Raw genomic sequence first — 26,057 nt, 5'->3', positions numbered from 1 at the left:
GTGTGTGACTCTGTGCAGATCAATCTGTACTTGTATCAATGATTGTATAAGAAGGTAAGTATGTGTTAGTATATGTTTGAAAATGTAAGGTGCTCTATGTTTAACTGTATAGACAAGAAAATGGAAGTGTCATTGATTCTTTACAGGACTGACTAGGTGTGTGAGTAACTCCATGGATGAGTGGCAGACTGTGAGTGTCTGTATAGGTGTATGAGTGCATATGATAGTGTTGTAAAGATGAGTGATTGTATGTATGAATGATTGTATGGGTGAATGAGTGAAGGTGTGTGTAGACGTAGCAATCAGTGAGTGCGTATGTAGTAACTAGTATTGGTGTGTCAATGGTTTCAAAAATTATACTCTCTTTTTAACACTGGGTGAAACAGAGGTTATATTAAAATGTGAGGAGATGCATTGTATTGTCACATGAATGATATCATCAGTGATGTGGTCATTGATGTCAAATGAGATGTCATCAGTGATGTCATCAGTGATGTCATTTGAGATGTCATCAGTGATGTCATCAGTGATGTCACTGACCATGTCATGAATGATGTAATATGTGACATCATCAGCAGTGGATTGCGGGTACACGATATATAGTTAGTGCAACTAACTATATATGGAATTTCAATGGTTTTGTGTGAGTAAAATAAGGTTTTCTAAATGCTAATTCCTAACTATATATGGTCTATAACCTGTGGTTTTTTCAGTGAATTTTCAAGGTTTTGTAAATGCTAATTCCTAACTATATATGGTCTATAACCTATGGTTTTTCTGTGAATTTCATTGGTTTTTTAACAGCTAATATCTGTAGCTGTAAAATGTATTCTTCTTTAAATCCAAAAATATATTTTATATGTTTATGAATAATTTTTTTTTTAATATTTTTTTTTCTTCGTTCCCGCTTCGCGAATCGGGAAGCTTCCCGTTAGCTGACCTTGATGCCGCGAAATAGACCGCGAGCCGGTAAACGTTTCTTTACCGCAAGTGCCGCGTTAGAAAACAACACCGTGACGCCTCCCGTCCGCATGACGTTTCACGTTGTCGCGTGATACGTCATATGACGTGCTACGTTAGCGAACTGGTACGCGAAGCGAGTCGCAAAGCGCAGGTTTCTGGAAGCAAACCGGGAGGCCCTGCAAAGCGCTTAACGTAAACACAGCAAGTCATGTGACTTGGTAATAACACTTTTCATTGGTTCATTTCACTTTTGGTTTCCTAATGATGTAAGACTAGGTCATATAATCTAAAATGAACACTTTTGATTGGTTGAGAACTCTTGTTTTTCCCAAATGATGAAAATCCCTCCTTCTTTCCTCACTCTGACTTTCATCATTGTGAGAGAAAGACCCTTTGTGATCACTGAGCAATGGCTTCTTTAGTAGCTTCAGCTGGTGCTTCCCCACCACCTCCACCACATCCAAGGAAGAGTGGACCACCTGCTCAAGTTATAATTCAACAAGAAGAAGAAGAAGAGGAACAGGACGACGAGCACGAAGAGAGGCAGTTTTTGCCTGAGCAGCCCAGGACGTCTCACCGGAAAGAAAACTTCATTTGGCAATTTTTTAAAATTCCCAAAGGTCAGAAAAAAGTAAATGCAAGATACGTAACTTGCCTTATATGTCAAGATAGACTGTCCAGAGGAACCGAGAAAAAATACAGTTTCGGAAACTACACAATGCATCGCCATATGACTAGGTGGCATCCTAACAACTACAGTGCTGCACAGTTTCGGAACGACCTAGATAATCTCCCTATTATGGCCAGAAGATCTGTTGTACCGGAAGTAACGGGACCAGAGGGCAGGGAGATGGTGCCAAATATACAAATGAAATTTGGTGAAGTAAAACACACCTGCGTATTTTGCGATGGATTCATTTCCTACGGAGAAAAAAGCATCACTCTGATCAACAGAGCTATTAACTATCATATGCAAGTTTGTACGAAACGCCCAAAATAATAAATACTTCTTTTTTTGTTTTGTTGCTCCTGTTGAGCCCTTTACAATGAATCGTTTTCATTGCCCCCTCCAAGAAAAACCCAAAAAAATATAAAACTTCAGAAAAATTCAAAAAAAGTAAAAAAATGTTCCGAAAAATAATAAAAAAAAATATAAAACAACAAAAACAATTAAAAAAAAAGTTCTTTTCAGAACTACCTCCCCGTTATTAAAAAATTGGTACAATATTTGGAACTGTGCCAACCTCTATTTCTCTTAGTTCGCTTCCCAGTTCGCTCGCCGGTACGCGAACTAGAAGCGAACCAAAAACAGTAAGTATAAGGGAAGGAAACAGACACTTATGTTAAAAGAAAGACAGCTATAGGGGAGTAAACTAGAGATACTATTACCCGTAATCCACTGCTGATGATGTCACATATTACATCATTCATGACATGCTCAGTGACATCATCAGCAGAGGATTGCGGGTTTTTTGGCAACGTGCCTTATCCACGGTTTAATAACGCTGCCTTTTGCTTTATATAAGTTTTCAAATTGTATGAAATATATACCAATAGGTCGTTATGAACCTTTAGGTAGTGCTTTTCTTCATGAGGTCTGGTCGCTTCCATACACATACAGATGTTTCAAAGATGATCAAGAAGTTTATCTGAATGGAGAGGAATGCACTGAGACGCCAGATCATTCACTAATGTGTAGGCACATACAGTTACACGGTTCATGCAACAAACACCGACCAAATATGGCTTGCGTGTTGCAAGGCACGCCAGTTCCTGCTATCATCCCCACGTTCAAGTTGTTGGAAAATGGTAGTTATTTGATGCTCAATAATGAAGATTGTTCTGAGTTAATTGAAAAGGGTCTGCACCTCTGTACGGGTGTTCGCTATGTGAAGCACGAAAGTTTCACGGGCCGAACTCAAGGCCACCTCTCTCTGAGACAAAAGAGCTCTTATTCTTGCCATGCCGTTGAAATCTGTCCCAAGGTTGGTATTTGTGGCCAGATTGAAAACTCCCTATGTTCATGTGTGGGAGGAAATAGAACATTTCTGCAGCAAATAACCCGTTCACTTACTGTTACGATAAAAGGAATACTTTTAATTCAGATTTGCCTTTCAATTTCAGCAAGATGGTTCCGACTATCTTTAACGCATCCTCCACAAAGACCCTGGCGCACTTTTTTAAAGTTGTTACCAGTGGTCTCGTGACTTCATTTGAGAAAATCTTTGGAGTCATCCCTGCTTCCTTTCATTCCATTTTCTCCACTCCGGTTCGTGGATTGGCATTTTTACTTGCATTACCAGCGGACGCTCTTGTGCTTTTTTACATTTTTAAATATGGATGTCCCTCCTATGCAACCTCCCACCCTGCAGCTGCTGACACTGTTCCGCAATCGCATGCTAGAATATTATGGCACAATGCCGTTGGCGATATTAAGCACGGCATATGGATTATCTTTTCGATTCTCCTACTTCACCTGTGTCCAGCCTGTATTTCACTGCCTGACCTGTGATTTCGATTGGGCCATTGATTTGTGTCTCTGCGGACCGGTTTCTCCTGACGTCGACTTTAATCAGCTGATGACTCCTATCATTACTCACGAGTTGGTTTGTCCTGGCGAAAGGATTATGGCTGTGGCATTGATGCATGGACTACTTGGTCCCTGGAATTTACTGGCGGCAGCACAGTCTTTCTTGGAACAGAGCTTTCTTGAAAACCCACCGAGCTGTCCTCTGATGGTGATAGAGGATCCGGTGCTGGGAGAGCACGTATGTTCTTTTCCGCTTTTAAATTGGATGGCTGAACTGTTTTCGGATGAAGACGGTGACTTCCTATTGGAGGCTGTTGCAGCTTATTTTGCATACACAGTTATGTCATAGACCTTTTTCATGTTTGATATGCTGAGTACTAGCATTTCATTGACAATTCATTGACTTATTTGTCAAGTTTTTATTATTTACCTTGCCTATTGGCTTAAGACTCGATAAAGTACTTGGCTGTTTTATTTTTCTTTAGCATTAAATTTTCCTAGTTTTTAATGCTTTACCTTGCGGACCGTCCACATATAAACTTGCAATCTGCTCTCATGAGATGGCACTTCTATTATCTTATTCAGTTAGTTTCCGGATCATGGGGAGGTGTCATCTAGGTCCTGGATATCTTTACACCGTGTTAAGTTAGCATGGGCTCATTACCGGTTTAAACGCCATTTTTCCTTTTTTGCAACTTCTGCACACGACACTTAGTTGTTGCTTTAGCTTTCCACCTAGTAGTTCATCGTGGTTTACATGAGAATAATATGTTATTGCTCTACTATCTGCTTTGCTTGTTAAACTATATCTGTACAGCGAGTGCTAAAGTTTCAAGAACAACACGATACAGAATTGTTATGAGGTCTGATCTCCACGACTTCATACTCATAACATAAGTGCAACTTCTGCCAATTCTGGGCATGAGGCGAGTTTTATATTGCTTTGCCGAACACACATACACAACAGTTGATGCGGTTCACATGAAGAGAGAGCTGGTGTATGCTGATGTGATTCCTTCAAATCTAAGACACTAAAGTATGGGCACGCCCTAAACCAACACAAAGAGACCTTCTTAGCAAATAATATAATATGTGTATTAGGGAGGGTGAGATATAAGCAGCCGCGGGCCGTGGAGGGAGTTACGGTGGGGCAGGGAGGCGGGGAGGGGGAGAAGCAGGGTGGAGCCCTCTCTACCTTGCCCCTCCCCCTTCCCGCCTCCCTGCCCCACCGTAACTCCCTCCACGGCCCGCGGCTGCTTATAAGTGTTGCTAACTCTTATTCATTTACTGCATGTTAACATACTGTCACCATTCGCTTTTTATGTACTAGTAACTATGCTGGTAATTTTGCTACTGATAATATGTGTACTTCTATTATCTAAGATACTACGCCTGAGAAGACGGCATTAGTAAATAAACATTTCAAATACACATGTGTTCTTCTTAACTCCATGTTCTGGTTTCTAAGAAATATATAACGACCGACTGTTCATGAGTTCCACGTATCCTGAGGTACTATAAGTTCATATTCTGGATTGTCTAAACATTGAGAGTTTGTTATATCCAATGTGACACTGTACCTAGCTTGCTAAGGAGTTTTTGATTACTAACGTGAGTTTTGGGACACCCTAATTCGCCGAGGTTCCAATCCTCTGTCCACAGTTCTGTGTGAGAACAGAAACCCTGCGACAGGGGCACCCCCGACCCTTGCTGGAGCTTCATCACACTTGCGATACAACTCCAGCAATGCGCCACCTTTACGGCACAGATACATCACGCATCTGTGCTGTTTTTGCCCCATGATGCGCCGCATTGTAAATGCAGCACACCATAGGTGACGGAACAGCGGCACAGAATGACTAACACATCCCTGGTGATGCGCCAGTCATCATAAATGTATCCCTATGCTTCTTATCTTGTTAGAGATGAACCGCCATATGTATCATCAAAGTTTTTTGCATTTCCTAAATAGCGAACTTTAAGGAATAAATAGCGATTCTTTACCATTCCTAGTTTGCAATTAGCTATTTGCTAATTACAAATTACCCATTCATTTCCTTCATTTCCATAGGGCGGTTGGACTCACTTTTAGCTCGAACGGCTGAATGGATTTCCACGAAACTTGGCAAAATTGTAGGGACTGGTAGCCCGATGTGCCTTTGCTATGTCTCAAGATATATGCTCCAGTGGTTTTTACGAAAATTAACTTTGAAAAATATATATTGGGCTACATTGGCCTATATATATGTTGGAGCCCAAATGTAGCCCAATGTAGCCCAATGTAGCCCAATGAAGCCCAATGTAGCCCAATGTAGCCCAAAGATGGCCGCCAGACACACAAAAAAACAAATGTAGCCCAAATATCAGCCAGATGTAGCCCAACTATAGCCCAGTGACAGAATGACCAATCAGCTTCGCAAACCTCCGTTACGCGAAGCGGAGCGCTGTTACAGATATATATCTTTTTTTGAACGTTAATTTCTCAAAATCCACTGGAGCACATATATTGAGACCTAGCAAAGGCACATCGGGCTACCAGTCCCTAATATTTTGCCAAGTTTCGTGCAAATCCATTCAGCCGTTCGATTATTATTATTATTATTTTTTTTTGCCCCGCGGGGCCCTTTTAAAACCTCCACATCAAACCTAGGGGGTCAGCGAGGATCTACTATGCCCCCTTATAGTTATTTCCCCCTTTGTTTTGACCTCCTCTTGTCTCTCGATCCTACCGAGAGACAAGATGGCGGCCGCTACGGACTTTTTGGAATGTTGACAGACGCCGGAGAACCAATCAGCTTCGCTTCACAAAGCTCCGTTGCGCGTAAAGTACGCGAACCGGAGCGCTGCCTGGTCCGCTGTTACAGATATATATCTTTTTTTAAACGTTAATTTCTCAAAATCCACTGGAGCACATATATTGAGACCTACAAAAGGCACATCGGGCTACCAGTCCCTACAATTTTGCCAAGTTTCGTGCAAATCCATTCAGCCGTTCGGGCTAAAAGTGAGGCCAACCGCCCTATGGAAAACTCAATGTTAAAAACACGTTTTGGGACCCCCCTTTTTTCTCGGCCCCCCTTGACGAACCCCCCCCAAATTTTCAAGGGCTGCTCAGAAACAAAATGTGCCATTTTCCTGAAAATTTCAGCCAATTCCGTCCACAAACGCCAAAGTTATTAGACATAGAATTTTCAAAAAACCCATAGAGAAAAAATCCTAACTATATATACCTACTGGCGACCGCCAGTAGGTAATATATGTATGTATGTTCACTGAAAAAACCAAAGGTTACCGGGACGTTATAGTTAGGCTCAGATATCACTCCTACAAAACCAGTGAAATTCATCAGTTATAGTTACCTGAGCTAACTATAACTTATGCCCCTGCGATGCACTGCTTATGACCTCACATATGACATCACTCATGACATGGTCAGTAACATTATTGATGTGAGTGTAAGTGTTTTCTAAGAATTTATGATTGTTAAACAAATATACTAAGCTGCTACAAAAGTTACATTTGTATATTAGGCGTGCCACTAATGAGTGATACTACTTGTAACATCAGCTTTGTGACTGGGTGTATACGTGTATAAGTGGGTTGGCTGATTGGCTGTATGGGTGTGTGAGTGAGCATGTAAATGGCTGTGGGATTGTATAAGTGGGTGTGTCAGTAGCTGTGTATGTGAGTGAGTTGCTATATTGGTGAGTGAGTGGGTGCATCAGTGGTTGTATGGATTAGAGAGTATCTGTGTGAGTGGCTGTATGGGTAGGTGAGTGAGTATTAACCCTGGGCGTAGGCCTATGCTACGCTCGCTTAGCTTGCGTAGCTTGCGCAACTACGCGCTACTCAAATTGCATGTAGCACAGTGCAAAAACACATAGCGGGCATTTTTTGCTTGCTCGCGGCCCACAACGTCAAGTTGGTGACCCCGAGCGAGCAAAATAACATCCCGGCGAGACTTTTTCCTCGTTCTTGATCAGCAACATCAAGTTGCCGATCGCGAGCGTGGAAAATAAACCTCCCGGCGAGATTCTCAGCGCGGGGAGTCAGGTTTCTCATTGCGAGTGGTCGCGTATGCTCGCGACCGCTGGCGATGAGAAAGTACAAGTCCGTCTTGAGAAAGCTGCAGCTCGAGTACAAAACTACTCGAGCGGCAGAAAACTACCGTTTGCACTGTGCAAGATGTGGTTTCAATGATTGCACAGTGCGGACAAGCATCCGGCACTGTGCAATCAGTGCGAACAGCATTTTGCACAGTGCACTACGCAGTTCGCGTAGCTTGCATAGTGCAAAGTGCACTTCGTGTAGCTACACGTAGCACTACTACGTGAACTACGACCAGGGTTAGTGAGTATGTGAGTGACGGTATAGGTAAGTGAGTGGGTGTCTGAATGACTATATGAGCGAGTGACTAGGCATTTTAAATGACTGTATGGATGAGTGAGTGGCTGTTTGAGGAGGTGTTTGCTTAGGTGAGTTGGTGTGTGAGTGGCTGTATTAGAGAGTATCTGTGTGAATGGCTGTATGGGTGAGTGAGCAGATGTCTGAGTGCTTGTATGAATTTGTGAATTGGTATGTAAGTGGTTGTGTGGGTATATGAGTGAGTGTGTGAATGCTTGTATGGGTGAGTGAGTGGCTATGTTGAGAGGCTATATTGGTGAGTATTGGTGAGCAAGTGGGTGTTTGAGAGTCTGTATAGGTGAATAAGTGGGTGTGTAAGTAGCTGTATGGGTGTATGCGTGGCTATGTGAGTGGCAGTATGGGTGAGTGACTGGTTGTATAAGTAGCTTTATGAGTGGGTGAGTGATTGTGTGAGAGACTGTATGAGTGAGTGAGTTGTTCTATGGATGAGAGAGAAGTTGTGTGAATACTTATGAGTCTGTGAATGGGTGTGTGACTGGTTGTGTGGGTGTGTGAGTGGGCGTATACCAGGTTGTATAGGGGTGTGAGTGGTTCTATGGATTATGTCATCAGTGATGCCATTTGATATCTGATCAGTGATGTCATCACTGATGTGACTGACCATGTCATGAGTAATGTAATATGAAAGGTCATAAGCAGCGCATTGCAGAGGTGTAAGTTATAGTTAGCACAGGTAACTACAACTGCTAAATTTCACTCATTTTGTATGAGTGAACTCTGCGCCTAACTATACTGTCCCTGTAACTTCTGTATTTTTCAGTGTATTTCTATGGGTTGTTTTCAATTCTATTTCCTAACTGTAATGTCCCTGTAACCTTTGGTGTTATCAGTGAATTTCTAAGCTTTTTTTAAATTGAATTTTTCTTACTATTACATCCATTTTAGCTTTCTTTGTTTAGGATGATTTTAAAACTTTTTTTAAATATAATCCTTTTGTTTTATTTAGTATTTCACTTTCATTTTTAGGAGAGTAAATCAACATTTTCTGAGTTTTTTATTAGTATTTCTTTTATTTAGTATACTTGTTATGTAAATGACTTTAATTTAACAATATATTATAATTGGTTTATATAACAATATATTATAATTGGTTTATATAGTTATCATTTAAAAAAAATGGTTGTTCAGTTTTTTTAGTTTGTTTTTATAATTGTATCTATTTGCAGTTTTTTAAACAAAAATGATTTTTTATATCTGTTTATAAATATAACTTTAAAGACTTCTTTTTTACATAAAGTTTATTTTTTGTCTTTATAAAAATATGTTGGTAGGTTTACAATACAAGTGTGGCCTTCTTTCTTTTCTTTTTGAGGGCCATGGACCCCGTTACCTAAATACATGCTAATTAGCAAGAAGTCTATGGTTTTTGTAGTCTGATCACATGATGAGAATTTAACCATGGTTACCCAAGTGCAGATTCACCGGAAAATGTTTAAAAAAAATCTTTTTACAAAGAATACTAGTTGGGTTTTTGTAGTCACAGTAGACCTATTAGTTGTTAACTATTCTGAACTGTATATTTGAATTTTGCATAAGATATTAGAGTTGCGTATTTTGTAAACTCGCAGATCTGCCCATGAGCACCACAAATTTGCATGCCAGCAGCAAAGCAAAATGTCCTATTTTCATTGGCCACTTAGGGACCACACCTTTTACAGAATTTTACTGGGCTCCTTATCAGTTATTTGTACTGGAGGAGAGAAAAAGCAGCGCATGCATTGCAACATCTGCAGTTTTGAGTGTCCAGTGTGATTGGTGTTCTCTAGAAATGGCTGAACCATCAACATCTGTTCCAAGAAAAGATCCTGTTCTTGTAGAAGCGGAGGAGGAACAACACAAATCTGCACCATGGATGAAGGAGAGTGAAATTTGGCATTGTTTCACCATTCCATCCGGTGAAAAAATAAGGTAATGACAAAATTGTTAACTGTATCATCTGTGGAAAGGAACTTTCAAGAGGAACCAGCAAAAAGTATATCCATGGGACATCCTGTATGTAGGAGCATTTTAAGACTATCCACAAGATAGCCCATCACAGGGTGGCCAGTGAGAAGGAAGCTGCTGCCCATGCCTCTGCTTTATCGGTGACTGTGTCACTATGTTTCACCTCAGCAATAACAGTGACAGCTGTGTGTCCAAATATAGGGCACATGGTGACTCATTGTTTACAATGCCATATGTCAGTAGGATTGAAAATCACACCTTTCACCGAGTGTTTGGATGCAGTTAAGAGTTATCCTTTTTAATTTTTGTTTTAGGATTTTAACATCAATAGTTAATTGCCCTAAATTAAAGCTTGATTGCATGTTCATTTACATACCACTAGTTTTAAAGCAGTTCTGTACCATTTTTATAGGTGCAAAAAAATTGCGGGAAAAGTAAAATAGAAGGTTCTTTTTAGACCCTTACCAAGTCATCACAAAATAGCTGTGCTTCTCATTTTATTACTTTACTGTATATATGGTGCATAATAGTCTATGTGAGAGTGTCACTAAACATATGTGTAAGTCTTGGGGTGTCTGAGTCTATGTATGAGTGTGTGTCTGAGAGAGTAAGTGTATGCATGGCTGTGTGCATGATTGTGTCAGTGTATGCATCAGTGTGCCTCTTGTTGTATGAGGGTATGTATGAGCGAGTAGCTGCATGTGTCAGTGAATGTTTCAGTGTGTCACTATATGTATGAGTGTCTCCCAGGGTATCTGAGAGTATGTACAACAGGGTGTCTGAGTGAGTCAGTGAATCCATCAGTGCGTGCTTTAGTGTCTCAGTATATGAATGAGTGTGTCCTGGGGTGTTTGAGTGTATATGCGAGTGAGTGTCTGAGTGAATGCATCAATGTATTTGCTTTGCTGTGCCATTATATGTATTAGTGTGTCCTGGGTTGTCTGAATGTATGTATGAATGAGTGTCTGAGTATGTCTGTGAATGCCGAGCGGAGGGAGACTACGTTTCCCAGGTGCCCCAGGTCCAGGAAAGTGAAGGCGGAGCGCCCGGAGGCGCGTTGAAAAGTCACCGGCTGTGTCCGCGTCGTGGGAGCGCGCGGGGCAGCGCCGGGCTAAGCCCGGGCAAAGGGCGGGCCCTCTACGGCCCTCATCGGACTGAGGAGGACGGGGATGGGCCACCCCCCTTGTTTGTTCGGGTCCCATACTAGAGGTAATCTACTGACTCGTAACCTCCTTAACGATGCCTAATGTCCATACAGGGGATATGCTCGACAACACCCCCCTCACAACAACTAGTCACCTGTTTCCCCTGTTCAGAGACATGGCTAAAAATGCTTCTCCACAATCCCCGGTTGGGTCCCCCAGGGTTGACTTAACTGCACATCCATCATCTACACTTACTTGGTTGGATGATTTGAACAGCCTGTGTAAGGCAAAGTACGTTTCTGCAGAACCCTCCCCCACGTTAAAAAGCAGCAGCTTATCATCATTATCATTACGTCCAAGGGAGCTGATATCCTCTTCGGAAAACAACAAAATTAACACCTTTAGTACAATACCTCCCAGGGCTATACCTGCCAAAAGGAAGTACGATGGGGACAAAGAACATGGGAGTTATTCTAAGTCACAAACACTTGATAAATCATGTCTAAGTCCTATACCACCTGTAATTAATTCGGCCTTTATTTTGCCACCTGTTGATAACTTGGACGACTCATCAACATTCTCCCATCACACCCTTTTGCCTATGATTGAACATCTCATCGAATCCTTAATACACCCCTTAATCGACAAAATCACTGCATTCGGGGAGAGGCTGACGGGGCTGGAGAACTCCATCAATTCTATCCAGAAATCCTCTACTCATACTGTAACAACTTATTGCCCGCCGACAACTGCCTCTTCAAACCTACCTACATTGACTTTATCTCACGAAGCGGTGCTTACTCAAGTACCTACCCCCATTTCCTTGCTGCCTATCACTCCCAAAGCCCCCCTGAAACCGACAACAACGCATCACATTCCATCTAAACATGTGCGCACCACCCATATACACTTACCTCCAGAAGCAGCGCCTTTTGTAATTGTCCTTTCGGGAGTCCCTGAACTAAGACAAGGTAAAACTGAGAGACAACATGAGCTTATGAATAAAGTCAAGTTCTGGCTATCTAAAAACAGACCTCTGCCCTATCACTTTGATGGTCGAATAATAAGCGTCCGGAGGGTGGGCTGGCTTGGACCCCTCAAAAAAGACATCTTGGGCGATCTGATCCTGATACTTTTTAGGAGCAGACACATTGTGCCATATATGCAGACATGGCTACCTCAAAAGGGCGATGGTCTTATTTCTACCTGGAACTTAGATGACTTTTACCCCAATACGTTTTACACGCTTTCCCCTACACCACTGGGAATTGACAACTACACAGTGGGTAGAGGAACCTATTTAAGTAATGGCAATAGTTTCTCAGTGGCTGTTAATTGTCCCAAATTGTCATACAACAGTTCCATGTATTATAACTACTAAATCTTTTAGAACACTGTTACTTTCAATGTTGCCTAAAGGTTCTAGAAAACATGTTATTACTAAAGCTGGTTATAAATAACGTAAGGGCTAAAGTCCTTTTAAATTTTTTAATTGTGAAATTTAAAATCAATATGTGGTTTATTTTAAAATCCAATGTATTTTTTTTTTCTCTGTATGCTTTTATGATTTTAAAGTTAAAATCGAATAAAGCCTATTTTGATTTGATTTGATTTGATATGTCTGTGAATGTATTAGTGTATGCTTGGGTGTATTAGTATATGTATGAGTGTGTCCGGAGGTGTGTTAGTGAATGTATGTGTGAGTGTGTGAGTGAGTGAGACAGTGAATGCATCAGTGTGTACTTGAGTGTCTACTGAGATAGGACGCCAGTCCTGTTAAAAAGTTGCTTAAACCTAATGCCTTTACTCTTGCCTATCTTTCTGGTACGCCTCACTTTCTTTTAATAGAATTGCTAATTTGTACTAAATTACTGTCAGTGATCGCATTTTAAACATTTTAAAGATTCATGTTTTTACCTTCTACTTGAACATTTATCTTGTGTAGACCATACTGTACGGTCCGCCGCGGTGTTTCCGTTTGTGCAGAGAGAGTATTTGTTGTAGATGGTGGTGGGCGGTCTAGCCTGATCCGTACTTCCGGGTGGTGGGAGCATAAAGGTCACATGGGCTATCGAGCGCGCAGCGGACGCACGCAGCGGGCGCACTGCTAGCTCGCCGAAGGCGCGTTAAAGGCTTGCCGGTCTGCGTCAAGACCGCACTAGGCGCCAGTGATGCTGCTCAACCGGCTGAAAACCGCAGTGTATATTGCCATTATACCGGTGAGGAACTACACATGCTGAATAAAAAGCCAATAATCTGTACTGGCCGAGACCTTTGCAAGTTACACATAACACCTTGGTAATTGCCCTACTTGTGGCTTCGTATTCCAGCCTGACCTAGCATCACAAGTCTCTTCTCCCTCAATCGCTCCTTCTACATCAAAGCCCTTAGGCATTACTAGGTGTGCTTTAGTTAATGCAAGATCACTGCCTAAGCACAGGCTGGAGATAGCCGAGCTGGTAGACGCAAAACAGCTTAATGTACTTTTTGTCACGGAAACTTGGGGTGACAAAACAACAGGTCCTGACTTCTACCATGCTGTCCCACAAGGATTTAAGGTATGTGGGTCCGATAGAACAGGAAAAAAGGGGGAGGAATTGCTATGATTTAGTGGGACAATTTGAAAACTTGCTGCGAGTCCATACCTAGTACTGATTGCGAAGCCTTTTCATTTAATGTAAAAATTGCCAACCAATCCACATATAGAGGGATATTATTATACCCGACCTCCAGGTAGTAAAGTAGGCTTCCTAAATACAGTCAAATCACTCCTTGAAGCATATGCAATTGAGAAATCAATATATATCCTGGGCGATTTTAACTTTCATCTGGAAGATAGCTCAGACACTAATACCGATACCTTAACTGAAGTTATGACAATGATAGGTCTTAAACAAATTGACACAGGCCCCACACATCAAGCAGGGCATACCCTTGATGGTATTTTTACTAACAATGACTCCATTTTAGTGAAAGAAATCCTACCTTTGACCTGGAAAGACCACTCCGCTATCATTTTTGAGTTACACAACCCATCTTCTTTATTAGGGAATAATTTGAAGCATCTACCTTCAAACTACCGTACCTGGAAACAAACTGACAGCAATTTGCTAAAGGGCCAATTATTGGAAAATCAACCTAAGCTTTCAAAAGACGCAGAAACTGCCTCTCTGCAATTTAGCAATTGGCTTGTACCAGCGGCAGATAAGCTAGCTGCTCTGCAAAAAGTGACAGATAAAAGAAGATAATCTACCTCCCCTTGGTTCTCAGAGACTCTCAGGGCAAAAAAATAAGACTGTAGGTGACAGGAAAGGCGTTGGAGAAAGGACTACAACGCTCAGGACCTTGCCACCCATAAAACCCTCCTAACTGAATACAAAAATCTAATGAAGTCAGAAAAATGCACCTACTTCACCAAACAAATTAATCTGGCAAGGAATTCCACTAGAGAACTCTTTCAAGTGGTCTCAAAACTTTCAGGTCCCCTTGAAACTAACTCCATCGAACCATCTCAAAATTTCTGTGACTCTCTAGCACAACACTTCCTAAAGAAAGTGAAGCTAATCTATGATATTTTTGGCACTAATGTCTGTCCAGACAACTACACCCCCATTAATACTGACCTTTCTGACGCCATTAGTTTCTCTAAATTTGAATCGTTACAAATGACAAGGTCAACACTCTTATTCAACAGGCTAAGTCAGTCTCCCCAGGACTCGCTTCCTCCTAATATCTTTAAGCAAGCCTCCGAGATGTTGGCTCCCTGTCTTGCTGACATTTTTAATACTATGTTCTCACAAGTGTTTTCCCCACCATATGGAAAACGGCTTCCTTAGTACCTTTATTGAAGAAACCCAACCTTGATTCCACACAACCTAACAATTATAGACCAATTTCTAATCTACCTCTGCCCACCAAATTAGTGGAAAAAATCATGAATGAACAACTTACTGACCATTTACTAAAATATAATCATCTAGATGAAACACAGTTCAGAGCAGAACACAGTACAGAATCAGCTTTAATTAAAGCCATAGAGGAAATCAGAGCAACTTTGGACTTAGGAGGAGCGACTGCCTTGATTTTGCTTGACCTGTCGGCGGAATTTGACACCGTCGACCATGATCTCTTGTTAAATCGCCTCATTTCCGTCGGCGTCTCCGACAAATCACTCACACTACTTTCATAATTTTTGTCAGATAGAACAAAATCAGTAACTCTGGGAACCTATGAATCCCCGCCTTTTGTTCTCCGTTGTGGAGCTCCTCAAGGATCATCCTTAAGCCCCACAATATTTAACATACATATGTCGGAATTACCTAAACTTATAAGATCTTTCGGTCTGGCGGTGACTTCCTACCCATATGACACACACATTGTATTATCACTATCAAAAAATCCTACAGTACAAATGAAACGTTTTAAGGACTGCATGCTGGCAGTCAGTTCTTAGATGAACTCTCACTGTCTGAAATTAAACTCGTACAAAACAGAAGTCATCACTTTTGGCAATTTTACACCAAGCTGGTCACAGAGCTGGTGGCCAGATGAACTGGGATTGGCACCTATTCCAGTCACCAAGGCTAAGAACAATGGAGTGTTCTTTGATGACAAATTACATTTTAAACCACAAGTAAATGCTTTCTTCTCCTCATGTTTTTTCTTGTTAAAGACCATTAAAAAAGTACTTCCGTTTATTCCCATGGAAAGCAGGAAAACGGTGATCTCCTCTTTGATCCTGGCTAAACTAAATTACTGTAATGGTCTTTATATTGGCCTATCTGAAAAACTATTCAACAGGCTGCAGATGATTCAAAATGCAGCAGCGCGTCTTTTGTTGGGTATTCCTAAACATTTGTCAGTCAGAAATCAGCTGTATACACTGCACTGGCTCCTAGTTAGGAACCTCATTATCTTCAAAGCCTTGTGCCTTACCTAAAGAGCACTCCAGAATACAGGCCCCATCTATTTGAGGCGCCTGCTATACTGGTATGCTCCGAAAAGCCATTTACGCTCCGAAGGAGCTAAATTGCTAGCAACTCCGACAGTCTTCAAGGCCAGATGGGGTGGCAGTAGCTTCAGGGCAGCTGTCCCCAAACTTTGGAATAAATTCCCTTTTTCCATCAGATCCCTTCCTACCTTATTTGAATTTCGGAAGGCCTTGAAAACATGGCTGTTTGATAAATAGTCACGTTATCTTCACAAAAACTGTCACAGTCCACCGGTCAGCTCCAAGACACCCCCGGGTATTTGTGCGCTTAACGCTTCCCAGGCCTCTCACTCTCTCCACATCAGAAATTCCAGGTGCTCTGAGGGCTGACCGGTGTTCTTTCTGCCCTTGAGATCTGCCTGTCCCTCTCCGGGGAGTGGGCGCGTAACCTGCCGGTCTTAACTTGATCCAGCTCTGCTACACAGCGCGGTCGGAGCCGCTAAACTTTTTTCAACACGGCCGGAGCCGCTGGCATTTTCCTCGTGGCTGGAGCCGCAAAACAGTTTTAAATGTGGGCGGAGCCCAAGCCGCCGGGCATTTCTCGGCGCGGCCTAAGCAGCTGGTCATCTCTTCTCGCGGCCGGACCCGCCAAACATTGCTCAATGCGGCCTGAGCCGCTAAACATTGCTCAACGCGGCCGGAGACGCCAAATATTTGCTCAACGCGTCCGGAGCCGCCAAAATAGTTCTCAACGCGACCCTTTGAACTTCCTTCGTGCCCGAAACTGCCGGTGAGCTGACCTTGTTCTTTGCGGGAGGCTCTCTGTCACGCCGCAAACACCCTGGTGGGACTCCTTGTCCCAGGGTGCACCAGATTTTCCAGAGTGGACACAGCTGCTGGGCCCGTTTGAGCCCGTTAAAGGACGGAAGAGGACGGGCTGCCCCCACTCTAACATCATCATTTTGCAAAAGTAATTCTCCCAGTTTTTGGCCTGGCTATGAGTGTAATACCCAATATTATTTTTTTGTTACCTCTGAGAACTATCTGTGAGTGAAATGGCTGGCCGGGAAGGGAAGACAAGGAAAGCAGCTATGGGAGGATATATAACCGGGACATTAGAAAAGTTTATTACAAGGGCTACCTCATTTCTGGCAAAGGAAATAGCAATTACTGAGCGCTGACTCTCTCAGGACCCGACATTTGTTAAACATTCTACCCTGGGAGACCTGGCGCTGGCTCGTAGCCAGGTGCCACATAACCCTGCGGCTGTCTACCCTATGGCTTCCGGCCAAACTTGTGTACGGCCTCCCCAGGTATTGCCTTCTGACCAGGATAATGTGGATTGCTTGGTAGCTACCCGTGCTTCTTCAGGGGCCATCCCAAAAGTCCTCCCCATCTCAGCAAAAGATTCATCGGGAGCAACCTCTAAAAAGAAGGAGGGGGAGACACAAAAGGGGAAAAAATCCAAGAAGCCAGAATCAAAAAACACTGTTAACTTGGTAAACATGGATGTGGTTTCTTCAAAGTCAAGGGCAACCGGCTGTGAATGATTCGTCGTTAAATAGTCTTCCTCTGACTTCACAAGATGGACCTTTGTCTTTGACTGATGTTGGAGTTTGGAGGACATTAGGCGAGCTCATATCAGCCTCTATAAAGCCTGTATATGAAAAACTGCTAACTATTGAGGATAGACTGATGAAATTAGAACAGCTTTCTACAACTAACTTTTCTCTTATTAAGAATATTTTGCCAAAGTGCCCCGAGGCTAAAGATCTCCAGAGGAACAGTTCAGGGCACAGTTCAAGCACTGTTCCTCCATCCCATACGCTTGTTTTAGACCCAATCCCAGGCAACTTGGACAGGAACATTGTAACCGGCCCCGGTATTATGGCTGGAGGCAATAATCAGGGAAACAAAGACTGCTCCCAAGGAAAGAGTGCCAATCAACAACTGGCGGGAGGGGGTAATGCTAATAAGCACCAGGGAGGCCTGTTGGGACTACAACGCTCTATTGATCATCAAAAGAATTTGTTGCCACACATTGATTTACCCCCTGAGTCTGTACCCTATGTTGTTGTGTTGACAGGAGTGCCAGAATTAGTCAAGGGTAATGTGGAATCTTATAGTGAATTAAAGAACAAAACCGTGTATTGGTTGAACACTAATAGACCCCTCCCTTTGAATGTACAGTAGGGAAGTGCATCATATTTGCGGTGGGTTTAACCAGAATGCGAGCACCACTATTCAACCTTTTGATCTTAGTTACTTTTATACCACCGCATTAGGTAGGGAGAACTCTGGTCAGCAGGGAGTGAGCTGTGAAGAGTGATCTCGACCGGGACACTTAGGTGATAGATTTGACTGTGATGAGTTTAAATTACCGGGGAGCTGCCATTCTTCCCCCATTATACAGGGTCCAAACAGATTTGCAGTACTTTCAAGGCTGGATGACTGTGATTGACTGTTTGGTGGTTTAGAGCGGCAAGCATCAACCGTTCAGGCCTTAGAACCAGCTCATTCATTTCTTATAGGTGCTGGGTCTTTAGTACAAACATCGGTTGAGCTCCCTATTTTTAAGTCACCGGAGGTTTTGCCCATTGTATCATCTAAGGATTCGCCCAGGGTAGAGACAATGTTCTGTCCTGGAACATTGCTGGGTTGGCAGAGAAGATCGCAGATCCAATGAGGGTGCAGTTTATCAGTCAATTCTCCTTGATATGTTTACAGGAGACTTGGCTGGTAAACTGCAACCTATATCTGGAGGGATACAAAGCTTTCTATGTTTCTGCTGCCCCTTTTGCAAGTGGAAGGGCAAGGGGTTGTTTAGTAATTTTTACATCTTTAGCTTTGAAATGCAGGATTAAGGTCCTACCATTTGCCCAAAGTGATTCCCAAGCTATTCTATTAAAGCATGGAAACGCTAGTGTGTGTTTAATTAATTTTTATAATGCATTGAATAGACAGGGGGTCTGTCAAATAACACTGCTGAATGGTCTTCATAGGCAGCATTGTGCTTATGTTTCTCGTAGCCTTATGATAGTGGGAGACTTTAATGTCCACCCGTGTGGTGACCCTGAAACAACTAGGATGGGAGATATGGGGTGTGCCAGGATACGGGGTCTCCATTTTTAGCACTCAGCGCAAGGAAATGTACTCAATGAATACGATCTGTTTTCGTCTATGTCTTTTCCTGTTCCATCTAGTAAACAGCCCGTGCCTTCCTCTAAAGGGCGTTATGGAGGGTTTTTTATAGATCATTTTTTGATCTCTCTGTTAGCCTTCAGGCTATCCTTCCGGGTTTTAAAATTACGGAGAGTTCGTTCAGTGACCACAACCCAGTGTGTGTGCAGTTGGGGGGTGGTATATTGAATAGAAGGGCTAGGGAGGTAGTGCCGGGCGTGCTTAAATTGAAAGATGGTAGGTGTTGTCTTAAATGGTCCCAGGTGACTCCAAACCTTTTCTATGAAACGGTCCACGAGTATTGTGTTGCAGAATTTGCATATTGTGTGTCCCCTGACTCTTCAGTAGCAGGCGTCCTTAACTCATTTTCAGAGATTGTTGCTAAGGTGGGGGCATTCTGTCCCTGCACAAAAAACATCATCTAATGATCCTAAATGGTTTAACTCCGCATGCTCTAAAGCAGCCAGAGTATTGAAGGATGCTCTGAAAGCTAACCCGAGGGATCTACCTCTGGTTCGTGCCCTTCGACTTAATTACAAAAAGATACAGGTTAGCCGCAAGGCGGAATTGAAGGAAGAAACCTGGCGCGAATTGGTAGACCCTAGAACATTAGGTGGTAGCGCTAAATTTTGGGGCATTATCAATAGACCTCTTTTTGAAAGGGTTATGAAGGAAGGTCTTGGTACCAACATATTGGAAGTGGATTGGGTCTCGCATTTTAGCTGTATTTTTAAGAGCGATTTATCCCTAGTCCAACCACAAGCTGGCGCTCAAAATAATGCCTTGGTTATATTCTCCCAAATCGAAGTGGAGAACGGCATTGCTGGTCTGTCGTGCAATAAGGCGCCAGGGCCGGACGGTATTCCGCCGGACCTATTTAAATCAAACCCTTCACTTTGATCTCCGGTCTTGCTGGGGGTGTGCTTAATGTGGCAGCTAAGGCCGGTTGCCCAATGTCTTGGGGCACATCCACTATTGTACCAGTGTTCAAAAAAGGTGATCGCAATAGTACATTGAACTATAGGCCGATTTCCCTTATTAATTCCGTAGTTACGGTTGTGGGAGGGGTTTTATTGAATAGACTGGCTACCTGGGTGGAAGATAACAAGATCATTTCAGATTCTCAATATGGGTTCCGACCAGGACACTCTACTATAGCCCAATGCCTCATCCTTTACCTGGTCCTCGGGAAGTACACGGTTGCCGGAAAAGGGACAATCTACATGGCCTTCATGGATCTCTCCTCTGCTTTTGACTGTGTCAATCGGGGGAGAATGTGGCAATGCATGAGGGCCATGGGGGTAGAGGACACCTGGTGGACTTCCTGCGGGATCTGCATAGTGAAACGAGGGCAAATATTAGGTATGCTCAGGACCTTAGGGTCTCCAAGGATTTCAGTATAGAAAGGGGTGTAAGACAGGGGTGCATCCTTGCCCCGTTTCTTTTTAACCTTTATATCAATGACTTAGATAGGACCTGGTTAGAAACAAGGGTAGATTTCCCATATGTGGGGCGAAGGGGTCTGCCCGTTCTGCTTTATGAGGACGATGCAGTTCTCCTAGCCCGAACCCCAAGAAGCCTGCAAACCTTGTTGGATACCTTTTGCAGTTTTATGGCAGACCGCGATTTGTCTGTAAATAACTCAAAATCATTTTTAATGCAAGTTGGGTCATGCCCTAAGAAGCAGTATTCCTTTAGGGTGAATGCAGAGAAGGTGCCTATAACCCCAACCTTCTCTTACTTCGGCGTCCTAATGGATGTTCGTTTGGATTGGAGTGCCCTGGTTAGGAGAAGGAAGGGGGAAGTGACAAGAGTAAATGCTTCTATTCTCAACTTTGCTACAAAGATGGGCAAGCGCCCATTTGCGGCATTACTGAAAATGTACCAGGCACAAAGCGTAGCAACTGCCACCTACGAAAGTGATCTATGGGGATATGTTGCCTTGGAGGGAATTCAAGTGGTTGAGAATAATTTTTTTAAAGAACTGCTGGGGGTTCCCAAAGGTACAGCTAACCTAATAGTACATGAAGAGACTGGGACTGCATTTATCTCTGATACTCTGTCTATACGTCCATTGCTCTTTTGGCTCAATTGCTGGCTGAATAAAGACTTAAGCCTTAATCATGAGCTATTGAAAGAAGTAATGAGGCTTGACTATATGCTTGATATCCCATGGCTAAAATATATAAAGGGTTGTTTTGGTGATTTGGGGCGCCCAGACTTGTTTTTAAGACCTGGTTTTATAACTGCAGAAGACGTGTTTATAAAGGAATCTTTTATCTTGCTCAGAAAAGCAAACAGAGACGGGGTAGAACTATCAAAAATTTGCGTCCGGAAATTAGTGATGCTAAAAACTACTCTGGGTACTGAGCCTTATATTTAATGCCCCTGTCGAACCACAAGCAGTTTTTATTGACCAGGTTCAGAATGGATTATTTCCATTTTTTATTTGCTGTTCCTCTGGGGTGCCATAGAGGACAAGTGCTAGCACCCTGTGGCTGCAACGGAGTGTCTCCACAGGACCTGCTTCACTTTATGTTCTTCTGTAGTTTCTATGATGCTCCCCGGAGGTTCTTTTTAAAATCACTTATAAAAAAATTACATTTTTCCAAAGTACGCCCAGCCACTTATTTTCTACAAATGTTAAAGCCTGAATGCATCCCATTTGTGGTTGGATTTTTGAAATGTTCATTGAAATATAGAAAATGTATGGAACATTAATTTTTAACTGATGGCTGTTTCTTTTCTGTAATACAGTGTTGAGGTCATATGGCCCATTCAGTTGGTGAATTAATTCATCCGTAATGCTGGTATCTCCTTTTATTAACTGGATGGCCCACCTACTCTGTAATATTAGTGTGTTTTTTAAATAATTTTTATATATGGCGTTTATATATCTTATTCTGTATACAATGGGTTCTCGTTTAATATGTATAGGATCTGGATATGCCCTGTTTTTTATGAGATTTCTAATTTGTTATGGTTTTCTATTTTGTAAACCGAATAAAGTCATTGAACTTGAATGCTTAACAAATCTGTTAACAACATAACATACTGATTTGTGTATGTGTGTCCTGGGGTGTTTGAGTGTGTGTATGAGTGAGTGTCTGGGTGTCTCCGTGAACTCATCAGTGTGTGCTTGGCTATCCCCGTATATTTATGTGTCTCCTTCGGAAGTTGAGTGTATGTATGAGTGAGTGTCTGAGTGAGTCAGTGATTGCATCAATGTGTGCTTGGGTGTCTCAGTATATTTATGAGTGTGTCCTGGGGTGTCTGAGTGTATTTAACTGTGCGAGTGTCTGCTTGATTTAGTGAAATCTTTAAGTGTACTTGCTTGGCTGTGTCAGTATATGTCTGAGTGTGTCCAGGGGTGTTTGAATGTATGTATCAATGAGTATCAGAGTATGTCAGTACATGTATCAGTGTGTACATGGGAGTCTCAATATATGTATGATTGTAATCCAGGGTTTCTGAGTGAGCGTATCAGTGAGTGTCTGAGTATGTCAGTGAATGTGTTAGTGTGTCTTTGGATACGTCTGTATATGTGTGAGTCTGTCCCAGGATGCTTCAGAGTATATATAAGTGAGTGTCTGAGTAAGTTAGTGAATGCATAAGTGTATTCTCTTGGCTGTGTTACTGTATGCATGAGTGTCTTCTGGGTGTCTGAGTGTATGTATCAGTGAGTGTGTAAGTAAACCAGTAACTGTATAAGTGTATGTTTAGGTGTGTCAGTACATTTATGAGTATGTGGCAGGGTGTTTCAGTGTATACAACAGTGTCTAAGTGGGTGTATGACTGTATACATAAGTGTGTACCTGGGTGTGTTACTCTGTATCTCAGTGTTGTCCTGAGTGCCTTAGTGTATAAATTAGTGTGTACCTGAGTGTGTGAGTGCACGCATGAGGGTTTTACTGGGTATTTTTCACTCAGTGTGTGTGTGTTAATGTATACTTAAGTGTGAGATTGGTTATACCAATGTATACCATCAGTGTGTGCATGGATGTGTCAGTATCTGTATCAGTGTCTGCTTGAGTTTGTTACTGTATGCAGCAACATCTGCCAACCTGGCTTATTGGATGTATTATAAAGGGTAAAAATGTCATTAGTCTCTGACATTACTGCAATAAATGCTTCCATTAATCTGTGGCAAAAAAGAGAAAGCATAAATGTAAGTTATTGCTACATGTTATAAATTTGGAGAGCAACATTTAAGTTTCTGCCAAAGAAATGTTCATGTTAATAATAAAACATCACACAGGCACAACATTGTAAAGCAATTATACATTTAATTTAAGCATACAATTTTCCCTCTTTTGCTATTCTAAGCTTCATACTTGTTCACGCTAAACAATGTACTGCATGACGCTTCATCCATGAACATTGGAGAAAAAAAACAATCCTTCAGAATGTAGAAAAAAACAGAACTCCACAAGATAGTACTATAAATAAGTGATACTATACATTACACTCACTACAACTAATCAATAAATTATTTTAGCTACAGCTACTTAACTAATGTAAAGAAACATATCAGAAAAAAGTACATGTTATGATCTTGCAAGTAGTCCATTACTCGAAATAGATATATCTCACATTTGTATTTTGGAGACCAGAAGAGGTATAAATTTGGAAGTTTGAAAGACAGTTTTTGTTTCAATGTAAGCTTGCTGTGATTGCATTCCGTCTATCCACTTAAACTACTTAAATACACATTGTAGTGTCCGAAGCTATATAAGTCATTCATGAAAGATGATAACCACTGTAGTGTACGTTCCTCCAGAAAGTGAAATTTGTCCTCTTTTCAAGTTTGTAATTTCTGTTACTCTTTCAGATTGATCTGCTCTGCATCGTTGTAGCATTAGTATGATTTATTTCCCAGTTCTCTCTATCAGCAATGTGGACATACCATCTGATCTACAATATGGACAGGTCATATTTTGACTAGCCTTTTTAATCAGTCTGTCAAAAGGTACAGTTTTAGAATCCGGGAATGTTAAATAGAGAACTCGTTCAGAATTGATCTGAATGGAAGTTGTGAAAGAGCAATCTTCACAGTCATTGTTCTATGTGTTACTCAGTCCAAAAAAGTCACCAATGTTTACATGTTCCAAAACTCCAAGGATGTTCCAATACTCCAAGGATGACCATTAAAATTTCTTGTGCATCGTGTTGATTGTTGAGAGTAAAGGCTACAGATCCACTGTATAGTGTCACAGGGAGGTAGATGCCTCAATTCTTTGGCCCTGCCACACCACTTCACAAGACACCCTCTTCCATATTTTACAGGCTCCTTGCAATGTGTGGTCCTTTATCCCCTTGGGTGCTCATGACGGAATGGTTCCATCATGAGCACCAGTGCTCCTATGCTCATGACGGAACCATGCCGTCATGAGCACAGGCTCAGATACTCCCTCTGGTGCAGACAGCGAAGGGATTTCCCTTTTTTTTGCCTGGGGAGCTGGGGAAGAGCTTCTCCAACCTTCCCAGGCCTATTTTTGGATTTCCTTGCAATGACGATCATGCGCAATCATCATTGCAACGAAAACAAAGACTGAAACTTAGTTTCAGTTTCACAGTTTTGGTGCTTGTGGGGCAATCTCAGCACCCGAGCACTAAAACAGATGGGAGAGGTATTGTTGAAAAGGAGACAATCTCCCCTTTCCAATAGTACCCCTCTCTAGTACATACCTGCTTAGGGATCACCCCAGGAGGTCGATCCCCCAGCAGGGATCCACCAACTAGCACCAGGGAGGAGGGAGCAGCCCCTTGGGCAAGGGCTTTTTCTCCCCCATATATTTTGGGCACAAATAGTCTTTCTGCGCCCCTGGGGAGCAGATGGGGGCAGAAAGCACCTTAGACCAGGGATTATATTCTATAGGCCAGGGGTGGGGGCAGCCCAGAATGATTTGGGATTCGTTCAGTGTAACGCACTCTGTAATTTTATGCACAGGTGGCTATTGATGTTAATATGGTAGGTGGTGCAGTCAAGTTGATCCTCCTGAGTATGAGGATAAAGTCTAGAATGTGGGTTTAATGCAGATCTCTGTCCCAGAGGTGCATGCCTTTAAGCACTCAATAACATTATAAATCATGTAAATACTCTTTAATCCGTTTGTTCAGAAAATTCTTTCTACCTGCATTATTAACAACAAAGGTCAAGTCATAACCACAGGTTACACCAAACCAACAGATGGGAACAATTCACTGCATTTTCAAAACTTTCATTAACCATCTCTTAAAAAACATCTGCCATACTCGCAATTACTCCGCCTAAAAAGAATATCCTCAGATGAAGACCAATACAAAACAAGCATGGAGAAATGCATGAAAAAATTAAAGACGCGGCTACCCGGAAGAAATTCTACAATTGGCAATTAAGAAAGCAGTAACTAAATCACGTGCAGAATTGCTAAACAATACATGCCAAAAAACGGACGAGAATCGAAGTGTATTTGTTTCCAAATTCTCAACAAGAAGCTATCAAATCAAAAGAACCGTTTTAAAATTTTGGCCCATGTTAAGCACTGAACCTGATTTTAAGGGCATATTTAATATTCAACCCAGATTTGCTTACACGAGATCGAGAAACATCAAACAAATACTCAACAAACGACCACACAGCAAAGAAACAGAATACAAAGGCACGGTCCCTTGTTTAAACTGTGGGAACTGCAATTCCATAATCAAAGGCACTAATATCAGACATCCCGCTTGAGGAACTCAAATCAAACTCTAATTCAAAGCCAATTGCAACAGCTAGAACGTTATTAATATGCTGAAATGCCCATGTGGTCTTGTCTACGTGGGTAAAACAGAACAGAAAATTTGCATCCTACTAAATGAACATAAAAGCAACATCCGCACAAGAAATTCAAAATCCCCGACCTATTACAAAGCAACTTGGTTTTGCAAGGGGGTCACCTGGGTTTTTGGCGCCGGG

Source organism: Lissotriton helveticus, chromosome 2_1 (genome assembly GCF_964261635.1).
Source record: "Lissotriton helveticus chromosome 2_1, aLisHel1.1, whole genome shotgun sequence".
Lineage (NCBI taxonomy): Eukaryota > Metazoa > Chordata > Amphibia > Caudata > Salamandridae > Lissotriton > Lissotriton helveticus.
Note: the sequence above shows the minus strand (reverse complement) of the source record.